The sequence below is a fragment of the Mauremys reevesii genome, linkage group 2 (genome assembly GCF_016161935.1).
Source record: "Mauremys reevesii isolate NIE-2019 linkage group 2, ASM1616193v1, whole genome shotgun sequence".
Taxonomy (NCBI): Eukaryota; Metazoa; Chordata; order Testudines; family Geoemydidae; genus Mauremys; species Mauremys reevesii.
The window spans coordinates 197999409-198017044 of record NC_052624.1 but is presented as its reverse complement, the minus strand read 5'-3'; the positions used below and the strand labels follow the sequence as shown (position 1 = coordinate 198017044).

Here is a 17636-nt window from a genome sequence, read left to right as displayed (position 1 = left end):
ACATAATTGTTTCTAAATAGAATGTTTTTCAGGGTTTATCATCAGATGTCAGGAGCTTTTTAAAGTGAATGCATTTTAACTCAATTGTCAAGAAAAAAAAAAGTTCCCTAACACACAATGTAAAGGGCCAAATTTTGAAAAGATTTACATGGTAGTCTAATATAGATTTTGGGTGTAAACTGGTCAGAAAACAGAAGATGAAATTTCCAGTAAGCCTATTCCTAATGGTTCACATGGTTTAAAAGGAGGTTGTGAAAAAGTTGTGTGGCTATGATTTAAGTTAGACTGGCATCACAGCAAACGTCTGCTAACATTCCCAGAAGCACACACAATTTGATAAAAATAAATAAATAGTAAGCTATGAACTGACAGATCTATCAACTCTGAAACACTCGGGAAGACCTCTTGAATTACTGAGGGCTAAATTGTGCTTCTAGACTTACATACACAATTACCATCAAGATTAATAGAAAATGACAGGGATTTCCCTAGACCCCTCCAGGAGGGGTTACTCCCCCCCGGTTTTGTGAATTAGTTACATGCAGTGTTGCCAAGTTAGTGATTGTTTGGAAATTTAAATGGAAATTGAAACATTAATACACACTTTAAAAGCATATACAGTGAATGATAAAATACACGTATCTGAAAAAGTAAAATAGATTTGAAAAGTATGAACATAGACTAGCTTCCTTATACAGCTGTTGTTTTTTATGACAATATCAGTGCATTCATTTTGGTGATGTTGGCCAACCTAATAATTTCAAATTATGATTTGTAAGCAAAGTCTAAATGAGCTCTCCCTGACAGCAGTGATGAGCTGGGCGGAAAGACTTCAGGACCAGATTGTATTTACATTCACATCTAATCTACCTAGATATCCCGCAAACAGAGCTGTACTGACCAAGTGATAGATTTTGGCTGGGGTTGGGTTACAAATCACTTGAATGCAGGGGGCGGGGGTTGGGGGGAATGAAATTTTGTTCTTCTTATTGCATGAGTAAAGGGCAGTAGAACTGTACGTAACCTGTGCGGACTGAGGGCATCAAGAGAGAGGGTGAGGACAGGTGTTTGACCTGCCCCTCTCCACTGTTTAAAGGCAGAGCCGATTAGGCTCCATAGACAGTCTTTTGTTTTGTTAAGTGACTACTACAGCTGAAATCACTGATAATCAGGTCTAAGTGCTTAGACCTGCTGTGGGACAGTGTTTCTGTGGAAGAGATGGCCCAGTCTGCACTAGAAGAGAGGTTCCCCCATTGAGAACTCAGCTAAAATCACTGAGAGCTGGGTGGAACCTCAAGAGACAAACTCGCAGAGGTCACAGTGGTAGGTGGCAGCAGAAGGTGACAGTGCAGGGCCATTGGCAACAGAGGAATGTAGTGAACGGTGGCACAACAAACAATAGTGGCCAGACGAACAATGAGCAGCTGGAGGACCGAGCAAGGTGCCTTCTTACCCCCCCATCTGGGAGGTGAATTCATGTGAAAGCACCACTGAACTGAGTCTCCACTTTCCAAGAACAACACTGGTGAGTGGGGTGCGGTAGAGGGAAAAGTGAGGGGCACGTTAAATAAACATTTGTTTGTTGGACTATATTTTAGTGACTTTGCTCCAGAATGCTAGATTTGTGACTGGGAATGGAAACTAGTAGGCCAAGATTTTTAAAATGCATTATTTGCCAATGTTGTTCTCTCACATCGTTGCTATCTTGAGAGGTCATTATGTTGGGGAGTTTCTGTACTAAATATTTTTACTATCACAAATTTTTACATAAGAATGGCCATACTGGGTCGGACCAATGGTCCATATAGCCCAGTATCCTGTCTTCCAGCAGTGGCCAAGGCCAGGTGCTTCAGAGGGAATGAACAGAACAGGTAATCATTGAGTGACCCATCCCATGTTGCCCATCCCAGCTTCTGACAAATAGGCTAAGGACACTCAGAGCATGGTGTTGCATCCCTCCCCATCCTGGCTAATAGCCACTGATGGACCTATTCTCCAGGAATTTATCTAGTTCTTTTTTTAATCCTGTTATAGTTTTGGTCTTCACAACATCCCCTGGCAAAGAGTTCCAGAGGTTGACTTTATGTTGTGTGAAGAAATACTTCCTTTTATTTGTTTTTTAAACATGCTGCCTATTAACTTCATTGGGTGACTGTTAGTTCTTGTGTTATGTGAAGCATTAAATAACATTCCTTATTCACTTTCTTCACACCAGTCAAGATTTTATAGACTTCTATCATATTCCTCCCCTTAGTCATCTCTTTTCTAAGCTGAAAAGTCCCAGTCATTTTAATCTCTTCTCCTGTTTCATACCCTCTAAATATTTTAGTTGCCCATCTCTGTATCTTTTCCAATTCCAATATATCTTTTTGAGATGGGGTGACCAGATCTGCACACAGTATTCAAGGTGTGCATGTACCATGGATTTATATAGAGACAATATGATATTTTCTGTCTTATTATCTATCCCTTTCTTAATGATTCCCAACATTTTGTTTGCTTTTTTGACTGCTGCTGCACACTGAGTGGATATTTTCAGAGAACCACCCACAATGATTCCAACATCTTTCTTGAGTGTTAACAGCTAATTTAGACCCCATCATTTTGTATATTTAGTTGAGATTATGTTTTCCAATGTGCATTACTTTGCATTTATCAACACTGAATTTCATCTGCCATTTTGTTGCCCAGTCACCCAGTTTTGTGAGATCCCTTTGTAACTCTTCACAGTTAGACTTTGCTATCTTGAATAGTTTTGTATCATCTGCAAATTTTGCCACCTCACCGTTTACCCATTTTTCCAGATCATTTATGAATTTGTTGAACAGTAATGGTCCCAGTACCAATCCCTCAGGGATATCACTATTTCTCTCTCTCCATTCTGAAAACTGATAATTTATTCCTACCCTTTGTTTCTCATCTTTTAACCAGTTACTGATCCATGAGAGGACTTTCCTCTTATCCCATGAAGGCTTACTTTTCAAAAGTCAATTTAAATTAAATAAATTTAAAACAAATATATATTTGTTTTAGAAATCTAGAACTGTCATGTGTTTTGGTGTAATTTTTAATTTATTCATATCTCTTTTATATGTTCCAGGTCAAATTGAAAATGAAAAGAAAGAATAATGCAACAATTTTTCCACTCAAAGGCCTCACAAACCAATCAAGGTGAAGAACACATCAAGATCCAAGAATATATCAACATGTCATTTGAAGGTTCAAGTGGTGTATCTACATCTGACCAGCCCGAAACACAAATACAGCTACCTACTGAAGAAACGGTGTCTCCAAAACCTTAAGGCAGTTCCCGATGTTTGTCAGTCAAAGTGTTCCCATTTATTGAAGTTACAAAAGATGGCTACTGATGCACCTCTTGCAAAAAAGCTTACAAAGAAGGAAAGCTTTCCAATGCTATAATTGGTAAAAGTGGAGGAGCTTGGTTTGTCAGACCAATAAACAAAGCCAATGCTGACAAACTACATGAAAAGACTGCAAAAACAACACGCTTCTGGAGTGCATCAACATGCAGAAAGCCTTAAAAGCCCATTTTCAAAGCCAATTTTAGAAGTACTTAACGAGGCTGGAGACACAACACAGTTCATGCAAACAAACATGGCTGTGGCATCATACTTTCTATTTAAGTAAGAGATACCACTACAAACTGGAGGCCAATGTTAAGTGTACTGTCACTTGTTCATCCTGAAGTTGAACACTGGATCTGAAAAAGACCAGCAAATGCTCACTATATCTTTCTGCAAAAAAATCAACTGGCTAGCTAGAAGCATGCAATGCAACAATGAAAGATTCAACAGTTGAAAAAGTGAAGAACTCTCTCACCACATTAAAAAAATTTGCATACATGGCTGATGAATGCACCAATGCAAATGGTCATCAAGTATTAAGTCATTGCGTATGTTATCTTGATGCCAGTGGTAGGCCAGTAGATGCATTTCTAGATGTTCAAGTTATAAAAGACACGTCAGCTGCATCTGTGACAACCCACATCTTAGAAGAGTTAAATGCTTGTCAATTGGACCCCAGACAGACAGCTGCTTGTGCATTTGATGGAGCTGCAAACTAATGAGCATATCAATTGAAGGAATGGAAGTAACGGACACACGAGAAGCCACCAAAGATGAACACACTGCATTCAAGAAGTTCATTAACAAAGTTGTGCAAAATTATAACAAGAAACCAAGAAGGATGTAGATGTAGTGCTTCAAAGAAGGCTTGAGCAGCTAACTTTAATTTGTGTGATGATTTTAAAACATGGGTTAAATCTAATAAAATGGTCATGAAACAACATTTTTCAGTTTTTACTATGGTGCCATACAGCCCACCTTCACCCTCATGGTCTCACCCCTCACTGGCCCTGACTCCCCACCCCCTGTAAATTCTAACATTCCCCCCCCCCCCCCCCACACACACACACCAATTTCAATTCCTGGGGAAAACACTGGAAACTGAACAAGCCATTCTAAAGAGAAAAATTTTGCCCAGAAATACGGAAGATGGAAAGTTCTCACAAAACCTTTTATAATGTTTAAGGGAGGCATTACTCTCCTGACTCCCAGTCCTATAAAGTAGCAAAGTAGAGTTTTACGGACGGTTTCAAGGCAGATAATGAGTTACTTTTGCAGACATTTATGGGGAGCAACTCCAGGCATGAGGGCAGCATGGGGAAAAGGCATGAAAGTGCTTGCTCGAAAATTTAGCAACTGAATGGTGGAGGCTGACATCATGGGCCAAGCAAAGGTAGTCATTTCCTCATCTGTAAAACAAGGATATTTACCTTCTTTTGTAAAGGCTTTGAGATCTATTACTAAAATATATTCATTGTTATTATTATTTATTATTATTATTATTATTATTATTATTAAGGATCCTGCACTCCCCACTCAAACAAAATTCTCATTGGAGTAAATTGGAGTTTTGCCCAAACTGAAGAGGATCACTGTATCAATCTCTAGGATCCCAATCTTGCAACTGAATCTGTATAGGCAGACCCCTGCTCCCACATAAAGCCTCACTGAAGTCAACTCATACAGTTTCAGTTGCAAGATCTGGACCTAAATGCATTAACCTTTATGAGTAATGCTACTGCATGTGGTAAATTCAGTACTTGTGTAAACAAATGTAATTCCCATGGGTTACACCTTAGTTACATTTGGTCCAGCGTCTTTAATACTACTCCCACCAGGATGTGCCTAAACTATTCTCCACAGAAGTCTGCAATAAAGAGACAGAACAAGTATTTGTGAAATAATGCCTATAATCTGTTCACCATAAAAATACATGTTAAATCATCAAAACAAAATAACCTGAATGAAATATTATTGCACAGACACCCAAATCAAAAAACAAATGTAATGCTGGCCTTAAGTCTTCCGACTAGTGGTTTTATATGTAGTTGTTTACTATGCAGATAAAGGTGAGGGAAAAATCACTGGTTATGTTAGAAGCTTTCCAGAGCTAAACCTCTCTTTTGAGACAAAAATCTCTTTAGTAGCAGAGGAGGCCTTCATTAGTTTGGTAGTACATTTGTCTAAATCTGTCCTTTACTATGGTGAACTCTCTGGAAGCAAATGCTCATGATGCAGGTACACTCAGGCCCATCACATGTATATAGTATATTTGACTTCTCCCACCCCATCTTCTCACGCAATGTCCAAATTCTGCCACTTCTTCCTCCATAAAATTTCTAAGCTCTAGCTTTTTCCCTCTATCCACACAGCTAAAACTTAGGCCCTCATAATACCCTGTTTTGATTATTACAACCTTCCCCTTCCTGGTCTCTTTGATACCACACTGCTCCATCAAGCTTATCCAAAACACATCTGCCATGATGATCTCTCTTGCCTCTGGTTCTTATCCTGTCACACTGTCCCTCTGAATATTCCTTCTCTGGATCCCTCTTTTCCACCACATCAAATTCACACTTCTCGTCCTCACCTTCAAGGAAAATTTAACACACTGCTTGCCCTCACTATGTTTGCCTGTAGCCAGTTCATGAAGAAGAAATTTAAAACAAAATAAATTTTAAGATTTTTTTATGAGGAACACTTATCAGAATAAGACATAGCTGCTTTTTGATTAAGAGCTTTTAACATTTATAATCAAACTTACAAGGCCCACAACATTTAAAACTGTTTTTTAAATAAGTTATAAAATGTGATTCTTTCATTAAACTTCACTGATGAATATTCACCATGACAAATTCCATAGCAAAACAGAGAGTGCTCTTCTCCATTAAATTATACGAAGAGATTATCTACCTCAAAGGGGCAGGGGAGTGCTATAGCACATCAATCCAACCCACACTCCATTAACAACCTGGAGAACAAACACAGGAGATATGAAAACTAAATACTTACCGTCACTTAATGAGAAGGCTAGCACTCTATTTAATGGAAACAGGCCAAATTCTGTCTGTTTTAGAATGGTTAATTTATCCTCTCTTTACTTAATAACTAACTGTCTTCACCTGACCTATCATTTTTTCAATAGTCCATAGTTATTAATTTTAGCCTCTTCTATTTGTGGAGATGTTTAGAGTGCAGGTTAAGATTTTATTTTTCTTCAGACCACACAAAGTTCTGTATTGACAATACCTTCATACTTTATTTGGAAGTATGTTAGAGACATCTGCATAAAAATATTCAGGCAGCTACTAAAATTCTGTACGAGCAAGTTTGTACATGGGATGGGTATCATCTACTACTGAATATAAAGTAAAGCAACCAAAAATTGAATTCAACACTTGCAATTAAAACAGAGAGAAAAGTGATCACGCTAAAAGAGAACTGTTTGGTTTGTAGTATTTTTAGAAGGGAGGAATGGAAAATTACACGTTAGGGGCCTGCGGCTCCCATTGACTTCAACCTTCTGAAAATCAAGCTCTGAATTATCTGTTTTCTCAAGTCATAAGGATGCATTAAATAAATAATAAATAATAATAATAATAATAATAAAGTCGGCCTAAAGTAAGGTGGTTTAGCATGAACTTAAATACCCAGGCTGAAACCACACCTCTATTCAGTCCAACTGCACCTACGTATTAACAAGATTTCTAAACAACTGGTTATTTTACACACAGCTGTGTTGCAAAAACTAGACCCAATGTTGTGAGTCAAATATGAAATGTCATCCTTAATCCAGACTTTCAGGACATCTATCCATTGTAATCAAACCTTTAAATGTGGTTTTTGTTTTAAAAGGTGTTTTTCTGTAACATACCTAATGCACACCCATCTAGCATTAATGTAGTCGATGTATTTTAAGATCCAAAAGAATGAGGTAGGCATTAAAAAACCCTTAGAACTTAGCGTGCCATAGCAGTCCACAATTATTTCAATCAGATCTTCAAACCTTTACTTCAAATCTTTTCATCCATTCAGAACTCTCCAACTGAAACAGTGATTTTGTACAGCAGCTGGGTAGGGTGCTTTAGTGATTCGGGGGCTTGCCTTTTCTCCCCTCATGCTGCAGTTCAAGCCTATCTTGAGGGGAGTGAATGTTCTCACAGAGTCCTATGTTTAATACAAGGGCTGTTTGTTCTGTTTTCAGGAAACCTACCAAAACGTACATTTAAAAAAATTACTGTGTTTTTGTAAACCGGCAAAATGGTGGAATAATGTATTATCGGTACTGTTCCTTTATGGTGAAGAGTTTCTGCATGAATCTGTCTAGAACAGATTGACTCAAAGCATTCAATTTTTGCTTAGATCGCTGAGAAGATTAGTGTGTTGCAAAGGTCACAGAAAAACAGACATTATGTAAATATCAGACCCTTGCCAGCTCCTCTCTCAGGATTCATCCTCAATTCACCAAGAAACAGCGTGCATGAAGCCTACCCAGTGTTAGAAGAAAGCACAATCCACGATGCTATCTGAATTTATTCTATCAAGAGCTAAACCAAATTACAACACACATTCACAACTGACTGATGTGTTGGAGTTTGCTTGCTTAGTGCACAAGTTTTTTTTTTGCCAATAAATATTTGAAATCTGCACCACAACACCGTAGTCTGTCTGGGATCAGAGTTCAATAGAGAAAAAATTGTTTCTACTTTTAATCTTCTTCTGCCAGGTAACTGTATGAATGAACTATCTTTTCTGTAGTGAATAAAAGGATTCTTTCCCCAGGGGACCCAAAGGCAAGCTATCAGTGCTCAAAGTAGTCTACAAAATGTGCTATACAGCCTGCATGCACTGGGCTTGTAATGCATTTGCTAGTCTTGGAGTTCCAACACAATACATACGAGGCACACTTCTGGCAATGTAAAGCAGCAAGAAGAAATACAGCAAACCAATGAACATTCAATAGGACTATGTTTCAAACAAATCCACAACAGTGTGGAATTGCCACATGTTCCAAGGATACAACTCAGCCTGAGCTATGTTACCTGTATCAGTTATTTTATGGAAGCACTACGATTCTATCTCCATGCAGATAATCCAGATGTTGGGATGGGACTTTTAAAAAAATTATATTGTGAAAATGAGCTTTAAGGACACTTTTGTTTCCCTGACATGGAAAAAAAAATCTTGCTGTGACAATAACTGTACATCTGTAAAACTTGACCTAGCCTATAATTTTAATTTACCCCTTGGTATCCTGGCGGTTGAGGAGAATTAAATGTGTTAAGGAATGGCCAGTTTCTGAGGAATAAGGTGGTGGCGTGATAGAAAGGTGGAGGGTTTCTGGCTCCTAGGACCTGATTGGAACTCTTGCACAGTGTAAGTCTTGATTTACCTAGCCTCCCAGCCAGGGATGGCTCTAGGGATTTTGCTGCCCCAAGCACGGCAGGCAGGCTGCCTCCGGCAGTTTGCCTGCGGAGGGTCCGCTGGTCCCATGGCTTTGGCGGGAGGTCCACCGAAGCCGCGAGACCAGCGGACCCTCCACAGGCAAACCGCCGAAGGCAGCCTGCCTGCCACCCTCGCAGCGCCGGCAGAGCGCCCCCCGCGGCTTGCTGCCCCAAGCACGTGCTTGGTGTGCTGGGGCCTGGAGCCGCCCCTGCTCCCAGCCATCTGGTTCCTGGCCTCATCACCAGTTCCTTACAACTCCCAGCCCCTCAAATTGAAGATCATCAGTGGTAAGTGTCAGGAGGGTGGGGCAAGAGCAAAAAGTTTCTGACATGGAGTCCTGACAGGCTCTTTTGTTGAGGTGGGATGGGAACTCAATACTCTCCACACCTACTGAAATGTCATAAAGCAGGGTAAGGCGAGGCTTTTGCCTGGGAGAGGGAAAAGAAGGATGAGAACAGAGTATAGACTCAGTTTAGAACCCTAACTTTAGCTATTAAGCTCCATGATAAACAGCCAAAACCCATAGAAAGTAGTGTTCAGAAGCTGTGGAACTCTGCATGCTTATATCTGTGTTTGCAACTGTAATAGGCAGGCCTGAGGATAAGCACACAGTGAGAATATTCACTCCCTACAAAGTATCAGATGAAGCTCACATACCCACAAAAATCCTGTGTGTTCTTTGAAATTTCTGACACATCTTTATAATACATCAATGCTGCCAAATGTAAGTTAGGGTTTGTTTTCAAAGTACCACTTATTTTGTTTTACCCAAACTGTTCCTCCATTTCTACAGTTCACTCCCCTAGTTTGGGCTGGCTGCAGGTGCAAGACAGATTTTCCTCGTTGTACTAATTGTCTGTAGTAATCTGGTATGACTTCATATCTTTTAGGATGTTTTGGCTAGCTCTTGGTCTTTTGATGCAGAATTTGTAGCAAGCTGCTATGCTTTTCATGCCTTTGGGGCAGACATGCCATAGAAGCATATGGCCCTTAATACTGTATTCCAGTTTAAACAAGACTAAAATCCAGCAGTTTAAACAATTTTTCCTGAAAATGACAAATAATTGCTGTCTCAGTTTCAGGGTAAGTGTAGCCGCATATCCCCCTCCATGGTCCACTCCAGAAGTTTCCAGTCAGGTCTCAGATCTCCAGTCAACACCTGTCTTTGGCTAGGGACCCTTATCCCATTCCCTTTTGACCAGGGGTTTTAAGGCTGCCTTACACTATGATATCTCCAGCCATCCTATTTACCCAAAGGCCAACCCCTATGCTTTGCTTTCTCTCTAAGGGCTTGTATCGCTAGCAGTTACAAGTTACCACCCAGCTCTTTCTAAGCAAAAAGATTTATTCTTAGGGTAAAAGTATTACAGCGAAAACACTTAAAACAATAAACAAATTCGAACACACACTAAATGTACTAGAAATCACCCATCAGTCTTATGGGCCCCAAGTAGGTCAAAGTCCTTCCAACCCTTCCACAAGTGTTGGGCTCTCCCTCCTTGGACAGAAGATCCTGCCCATTTGCTGGAGCCGAAAAAGGACCTTGTGTCAGTTCACGTTCATCCTTTTATACCATTTCTTTGTCTTTTAGCCTCTGGAAAACCCAGCTTGAACCAGTATATGCAAACTACTCCAGGGGTGGTATCTCTCTAGAGCAGAGGTGGGCAAACTATGGCCCCTGAGCTCCTGCCCCAGGAGGCTAGCCCCTGGCCCCTCCCCCACTGTTTCCCTTCCCCTACCGCCTCAGTGTGCTGCGCCACCGGCACAATGCTCTGGGTGGCCAGGCAGCGCAGCTGCAGAGTCTGGTGCCCTGTGCTGTGCAGTGGCGTGGCTGGCTCCAGCCGGGTCGTGCAGCTGTAGTGCCACCAGCTACCGGTGCTCCCGGCAGCACGGTACGGGGGCCGGGAGGGGGGGGGGTTGGATAGAGGGCAGGGGAGTTCGGGTTGGTGGTCAGGGGGTAAGGGTGTGGATAGGAGTCGGGATGGTCAGAGGGCGGGGAATAGGGGGGTTGAATGGGTGCAGGGGTCTCGGGGGGCAGTCAGGAAGGAGAGGGGGGGATTGGATGGGGCAGCTGGGGGCAGTAAGGGGCAGGGGTTCCTGGGTTGGTGTGGGAGCTGGGGTGGTTGGTTGGGGCTGGGGTCCGGGGGTGGGGCAGTCAGAAATGAGAGGAGGGGTTGGATGGGGCCGCGGGGGACAGTCAGAGGTGGGAGTTCCGGGGGTAGTCAGGGACAGGGAGCGGGGTGGGGGAGTAGATGGGGCAAGGGTCCGGGGGGGCCATCAGGGGGCAAGAAGCGGGGGGTGGGGGATAGGGGGCTGGGGCTGGGCCATGCCTGACTGTTTGGGGAGGGACAGCCTCCCCTAACCAGCACTCCATACAATTTCTGAAACCCGATGCAGCCCTCAGGCCAAAAAGTTTGCCCGCCCCTGCTCTAGAGTCTGAGTGTCTCACCTTAATCACCCCCATGTTTTTAGTTCTTGGGGGAATTGTGGTAAACTTCCCTATGGAACAGGACACAATCATATAAAAACCTTTCATAGATTTAATATAACATGGTCCCCAAAGATATTGCATGCAATTGCGACAGCTGTCACAAGTGCTTGCCAAATTACTTGTCATAAATACTTTGTCTCCATGCTTATTTAGGCTTTGGTTCAGCAAAGCATTTAAACATGTTTTAGTCCATCCCTATTTTAGCAAAACACTTAACCATGTACATAAGTAATTTCCTGAATCAGGGCCTTACACGGTCTGCTGAGTTTGCAAACAATAATGTTGATAATGATGGTGATTTCTGTGTTGTGGACAACTAAACACTTTTCCTCTAAGAATCTAAAGGCAAAAAGCACCACTATCAATCCCTTGGATCATCCAATTCTCACCTACAGTCTCAAATTTAAACTAATGAACCTCTAGCCACGGGGAAAACCCATTTGTGGGTTCTCAAAGACTGACACCTACCAGAGCCCAAGGATGGAGTTGGAGTGACCTCTGATAAGCTTTTTAGCATGCATGTAGGTTCTTTTATTGCTTTTAATATATTTTTTCTGTAATGCCTTAGAATAAATGTGCTTACTTAGAAAGAGCTGTGTGGTAATTTGTGACGATGGGCCATTACTCTATTCATAGCTTTTGAAGAGAAAGCAAAGTGCATATATTGGCCTGTCTAGGTACTCTGGTTTGCTGCGAATATTGGAGCATAGGTACAGAAATGTGGAGCCTGGAAAACCCCGGTCAGGAAAGAGAGACGCAGTTTTCTGTCGAAAAGAGGTAAGGGTTGAGGAGCCTAAAAGTGGGGTGCCCCTGAGGGGCAACAGAAGGGGAATATACGTGCAGTTGGCCTGAACTGGGACACCAGGCACATGTCATAGTTGTTTTTATAAATAAAAGACACAAAGCTGCCAATCCAGCATTTTTCAGTTTGAAATTAACACATAAATATTGATGATTTAAAAAAAAAATCTCAAACTGCAGAGCATTTTTAACCAACCATCATCTAGAAAAACAAGTGTCTGCATATAGCTTTAGTTTAAAAGAAATTTTTATTGGATATTTTTTCTCCAAAAAAATAAAGAGGAAATCAAAAACAAACAGCAACAACAAAACAAAGAGAACAATAATGTAAAGGAATGGACAGGGCGGGAAAAGAAAGGAAGGAAGGAGGTAGGGAGGGAAAAGGAGAGTTACATCTCAGTTTCCTTCCACTAGGAATTAATCAAAGATTTCTAAAAAGTCAGACTAAATCTTCTCAAATTTCTCTTGAGGTCCCTCTTCTCCAGAACGTTGCCTGCTCTTTACTGGCCGGGTTAGCCAAGCCACTATGCAAAGCTTGTATCTCTGGAGGTAGCCTGCTCTTCCATCTCATAAGCTATATGAGTTATTGGGCTATAAGCACAGCTCTAGAGAACCAAGGTTTCTGTGAACTGGAGAGTTTATAGGATAATGTCCCAAAACACAGTTCTGAGAAGTAATTTTTAAGGCGGTATCCACTGTTATATTAATCCTCCTGCCTACTCCCAAAATATGGGAGACCCACATCTCCAGCAACAGTCTGTTTTGGCAAGGACCACACACACTGTAACCTAAGCATAGACAAGTGTGAACGAAATATAATTTTCTCCTGAATCAGCCTTAAACATAGATCAATAGTATCGATTTTAATGTTTTGCAAGGCACTTCCCCATTGGCTAAAAAGAAAATATTTTTTTAAAAACGAATCTTTTTTTAAACCGAGTTTAAACCACTTTACATCAATGGTAAGCTTAATTGAAGCAAAGATGACAGCATCTTCATTGAACAAAAGGTAAATGGAACAGACTAACACCTCACTTCATTGGCTCATATTCAAATCCACCTCCATTACATCTCCACAACCTAGTGAAGATTCCATAATATGTTTACTCTCTCATAATTAACTCAACACCCTTGGAAAAAAATCTTATAAATATTAATTTTTGCTACTGTGGTTTTTTTTAAACATTTGGAACTTAAGAAAAACATAGAAGAATATAGTAATAGTTACAGACTACAGCTCAGTTTAAAGCCTAAATCCTCCTCATCCTCCTTATGGATCTGTCATTTTCACTGGACCTAAATCCTAATCTTTCTTAGTTCTGCATTCAGTAAATTATCAAGAATTTAACATTACCAAGTGAAAGCGAGTTTATGTTTTTCTAATGTGAGAAGCTTAAATAATCCCTTTAGACAGACAGTATTAACAGAAGCATTTTAGCATCATTAGTTTTTTATGTCACTATAAATTCTTTTAGGTGCTTGTACAGACTTCTTGGCTAGAATCTGTTCAGTTAAACTCTGATTCCTCCCCACTAATTGCTTAACTATTTTTAGCTGTCAAATATAGGCTGTGCACGCAGATGCTGCTGGAAGACATAGTATATCTGTTGGTACACTGCCCTGGTGCTGTATCATTGCAACAATGAAAATTTTGCTTCTTTAAAGACTGTTTTTCTGACATGTCAGCTAAATGAAATTAAAACTGAGTTTGTATGGTCAACGTTGACATTTCAAGGCCAAAGTGAATATGCATTCCCTTTGGATTTCATGAAGGACTGATCCCAAACCCACTAACTCTTGTTAAAACTAGTAAATCCCTCCATGATTCTACTATAAATACACAATAATGACCTAATTCTGCAAACCCGTGCTCCTTTGAGTAGTTCTTATTGGGATCATTCATGAAGAAGGGCAGAATACTACAAATTTTATGTTCTCAACTATTCCATTCTAAATACCCAAACTTAAAATATTTCTCAAAATCATTAGTCAGACCATCAACAAATTGCTGTTTGCCAAAGCTAATGACTGTAACAGTACTGTACTCTACTTATGGTAATAGAAAAACACCAGGTATGTAGCATTTTTCATCTCTAATGACTGCAAAGCACCAAACAAATCTAAAATTTCTTGAAATGCAACATGTTATCTAGATGGAACACCTCACCAAATTCTTTCTTGGTTTTTTGTTTGTTTGTTTTTAATTTGGAGAGTTTTGTTTTGTTTTGTGTTTTAAACAGGGTTTAAACCAGTCAATCAAGGCTGTAGATGTTGGTATTCTTTATACTTTGCCATGCCAAGCATTTTCCCCACTCCTATTTTTACATGCTGAAACTTCATCACATTGAGGCTGTGCATCAGACCCACCATCTTTCCAGTAAAGAGTGTATAGCTAATTAATGGCTAGGAGCATATGGGAATAGCTGACGTTTACTTTATTTATGATGCTACAAGTGGTGTATGTGGACATATAGTAAATACATATATATATATACACACATACATATATACACACACACACACACACACACACAGAGTTCATTTTAAATTATTATAAACAAAATAAGTGGCAGCTATTCCAACTTCCCTCTAAACCTTGCCATTAATAATTAGATGATTTCTTTCAGATATAGTGATAGAGTGGTACTGAAGAGGGATTTGAAGGATCAGAGGGTACTGTCCTTATGGATCAGCTTGTGAAGAGCATTCCATACAAAGGGGGTGGAATGAAGGAAGGCGTGCAGACGTTTGTACAAGACCCTGACAAACGACAAAGGGTGGCATCATTAACAAAATGGAAATGGCACTGGGAAGACATAAGACAAGACTGGGCAGGTAGGAAGTGTGTATATACTATATGTTAACTGGCTTATTTGGGTGTATGTTTAACCAATATTCCTTAACTAAGTTTTGAAACTACTAGCTACATTGTCTGAGATAGACACAGCACTGAATGATCAGCAGTAAGGAGCTGCTCCACTCCAATAATATGACATCATTTTAGTTGAAAATGTGTACCCCAGAGTCTCTAAACAGCTCTGCTTCCATGGCCCTGAATCCTTCTCTGCCACTCACTGTTATTACGGGGTGGCTAGTGTCATAAAGATACTTAGAGCAGTACTTCTACTCAGGGAAGCACAGGGCTGTTATTGTACCTGGCCACTGTACATGGGGCACAGAATGAGGGAGATTTCTTGAGCTTTTCCCTCCCCATGTACACAACAACTAGGCTCAGCTGGGAACTAGTGGTGTATATAACCAATTTAAGGTATTTTAAATCCAACAAAGCATATTTGTGAAAGGACAGAAAATAGAGAATTATACACAAAATAAACATTGAGTAAAATATAGAGGTAGCTACAGTTATTCCCCCCCCACACACAGCCCCCCCACACACACACACACAAAAACACCACAGTTTTACAAAAAGGCACCTAAAAATAACGATGACTTTTCTTCAGTGCCCAAAGTCAAAATCTCTAAAGTTAATATTTATGTAAGGGAAAGGGAGAAAAGAGGGGTAGGTTTTTATACTGGCACTTTAATGTAGTGAGTATCATTAATGTAGCATAGTTTTATTAATAAGCTATATTAAATATAACAAACTAAGATATGAGGCTCATAATGCACTTCTTACTGGTGGTAGTTTACAGTTCTCTACCATACTGCACAGAGTTAAAATAATCATGGTTGCAGTTAGTGTGTTCTTATGTAAGACATTGAAATTCCCCTTGTTAGACGTAAGAACAATTTGCTTTTATGTTTTGTCCTGAAGCATGATTTTTCACTCCCAGCCAAAAGACAGATTTCTAATTGCATAACCAAACATAAACCATTAACAATCTTCTTAACTTCACTCCCAGTGAGTGACCACAGAAATTTCTAACAATCCAAATGGGGCTTATTTCGCTTTTTAGACCTCAGACCTCCTTATTTACAAACTCTTTGTCAAGGAAGTTCAAATCTTCAACTTTGTATTAATAAGACAAAAGATGAGAATTTTTCCTTTGATAAGGCAGATTTTTAAATGCCTTTAAAATATCTAAATAGTGAACCTATATTACATCCATTAACGCTATTCAAAAGGTTTCAGTCTAAAGAGACTTTATGGACAAAAATCAATAAAATTAGTTGACTAACAGTTTATTATATCTCAATTAAAAATATTAAATACAGCAACGTTGACCCAAACATGCACAATTGCCTTAATCCAGGGGAGCAGAGGGCATGGAACAGCTGTTCTGACATAAACAATTGGAAACCAAGAAATTGGAAGTAAAGGCATTCACTCCATCCTCAAATGACACTGTTACAAGAAATGAAAGTGGTACAAGAAAGTAATAAAATGTCAACTCTGTTTTTTACTTCATTTCAGTTTCTAGTGCCATATTTCTGTGATATGACACACTGCATATATGTGGGAAGGCTCAGCCACCCCTGAGGAGAACAAATGGATTCCAGGGAAGGACAGCTGTGAAGGGTGGTTACAGTTCCACGGGAGCCTCTCAGCAGTGGCAGTGTAACACTGTATCTCACAGGCACCCCAATCACACCCATACGTTGGTGAGATCTATCCAGGTACTTATAGGTCCACATCGTTATAATATCTGAGCACTTAACAAACATTAATGAATTACCCTCTGAGCACCCACATCTCTGCAATGTAGGGAAGTATCTCCACTTTACAGACAGGGAACAGAAGCAGAAACCCCAAAGCCTGATCCAAATCCCACTGGATTCAACAGGATCAAGGCCTAAGTGGTTTACCCAAGATCACACAGGAAGCCTGAGGCATGTTTTTCCTAGTATGTCTGGCATTAATGCCCAGCGTATTCCTGCTTTGTTGGTCCACTTACACTTCTCTTGGTAATGCCTATGCAATCCTTCAATAAGCTCTGCCCGTATGGAATTCACAGAGTTGCCAACTCTTATGGCCTTAAAGCCCCAGCTCCTGGAGTCATGTGAATACACAAGAATCTTAGCTCTTATTAAAAAAATTTCTAGTCCTCATGGTTGTGGAAGAAAGCTTGACTCTAGTATACTCTAAAGGAAAGAAGCCAAAAGACAACCCCAAAATGTATTATTTTTATTATAATCTCATGATTTGTTTTGGACCTGACTAATTATTTTTGAATGCTTAGGGTTGGAAATACTGAACTCACTGCAAGATTATGGCCTAAAGTTGCAAACAGTAAACCGCAGCAGAACTGGAGAAATCTCTCTTCTAAGTGACCTGATATCACACAAATTTCTTCCTTCTCCTAGCTAAGGCGCGTTCTCATTAACAGCAAGCCTGTTTCTTCTAAAATACTCCACTTTTAGCAGGAGGACAGGCCACGTGTGTGACTGCAGTAACAGGTAAAATTGTTGTGCTCATAGATAGAGCTATTGATTTCTTATGATACTGAGCACTCCTTTTTCTTCTCAACTTCTGACTACTCAAAAAACTAGTCGATCTAAAAACAGGAACACATTAAGTGTTTTATTTCTCCTCCACCTTTCATTACTTTGCCCTTATTCATCTCAAATATATT

The 17636-nt window shown here is 40.1% G+C and overlaps 1 protein-coding gene across 4 annotated transcripts in view; it reads right to left on the bottom strand.

Annotated features, from left to right (window-relative positions):
• The window catches only part of SPIRE1 (spire type actin nucleation factor 1), a 182861-nt gene that overhangs the window by 55329 nt on the left and 109896 nt on the right, over positions 1-17636 (bottom strand). The window lies entirely within an intron of this gene.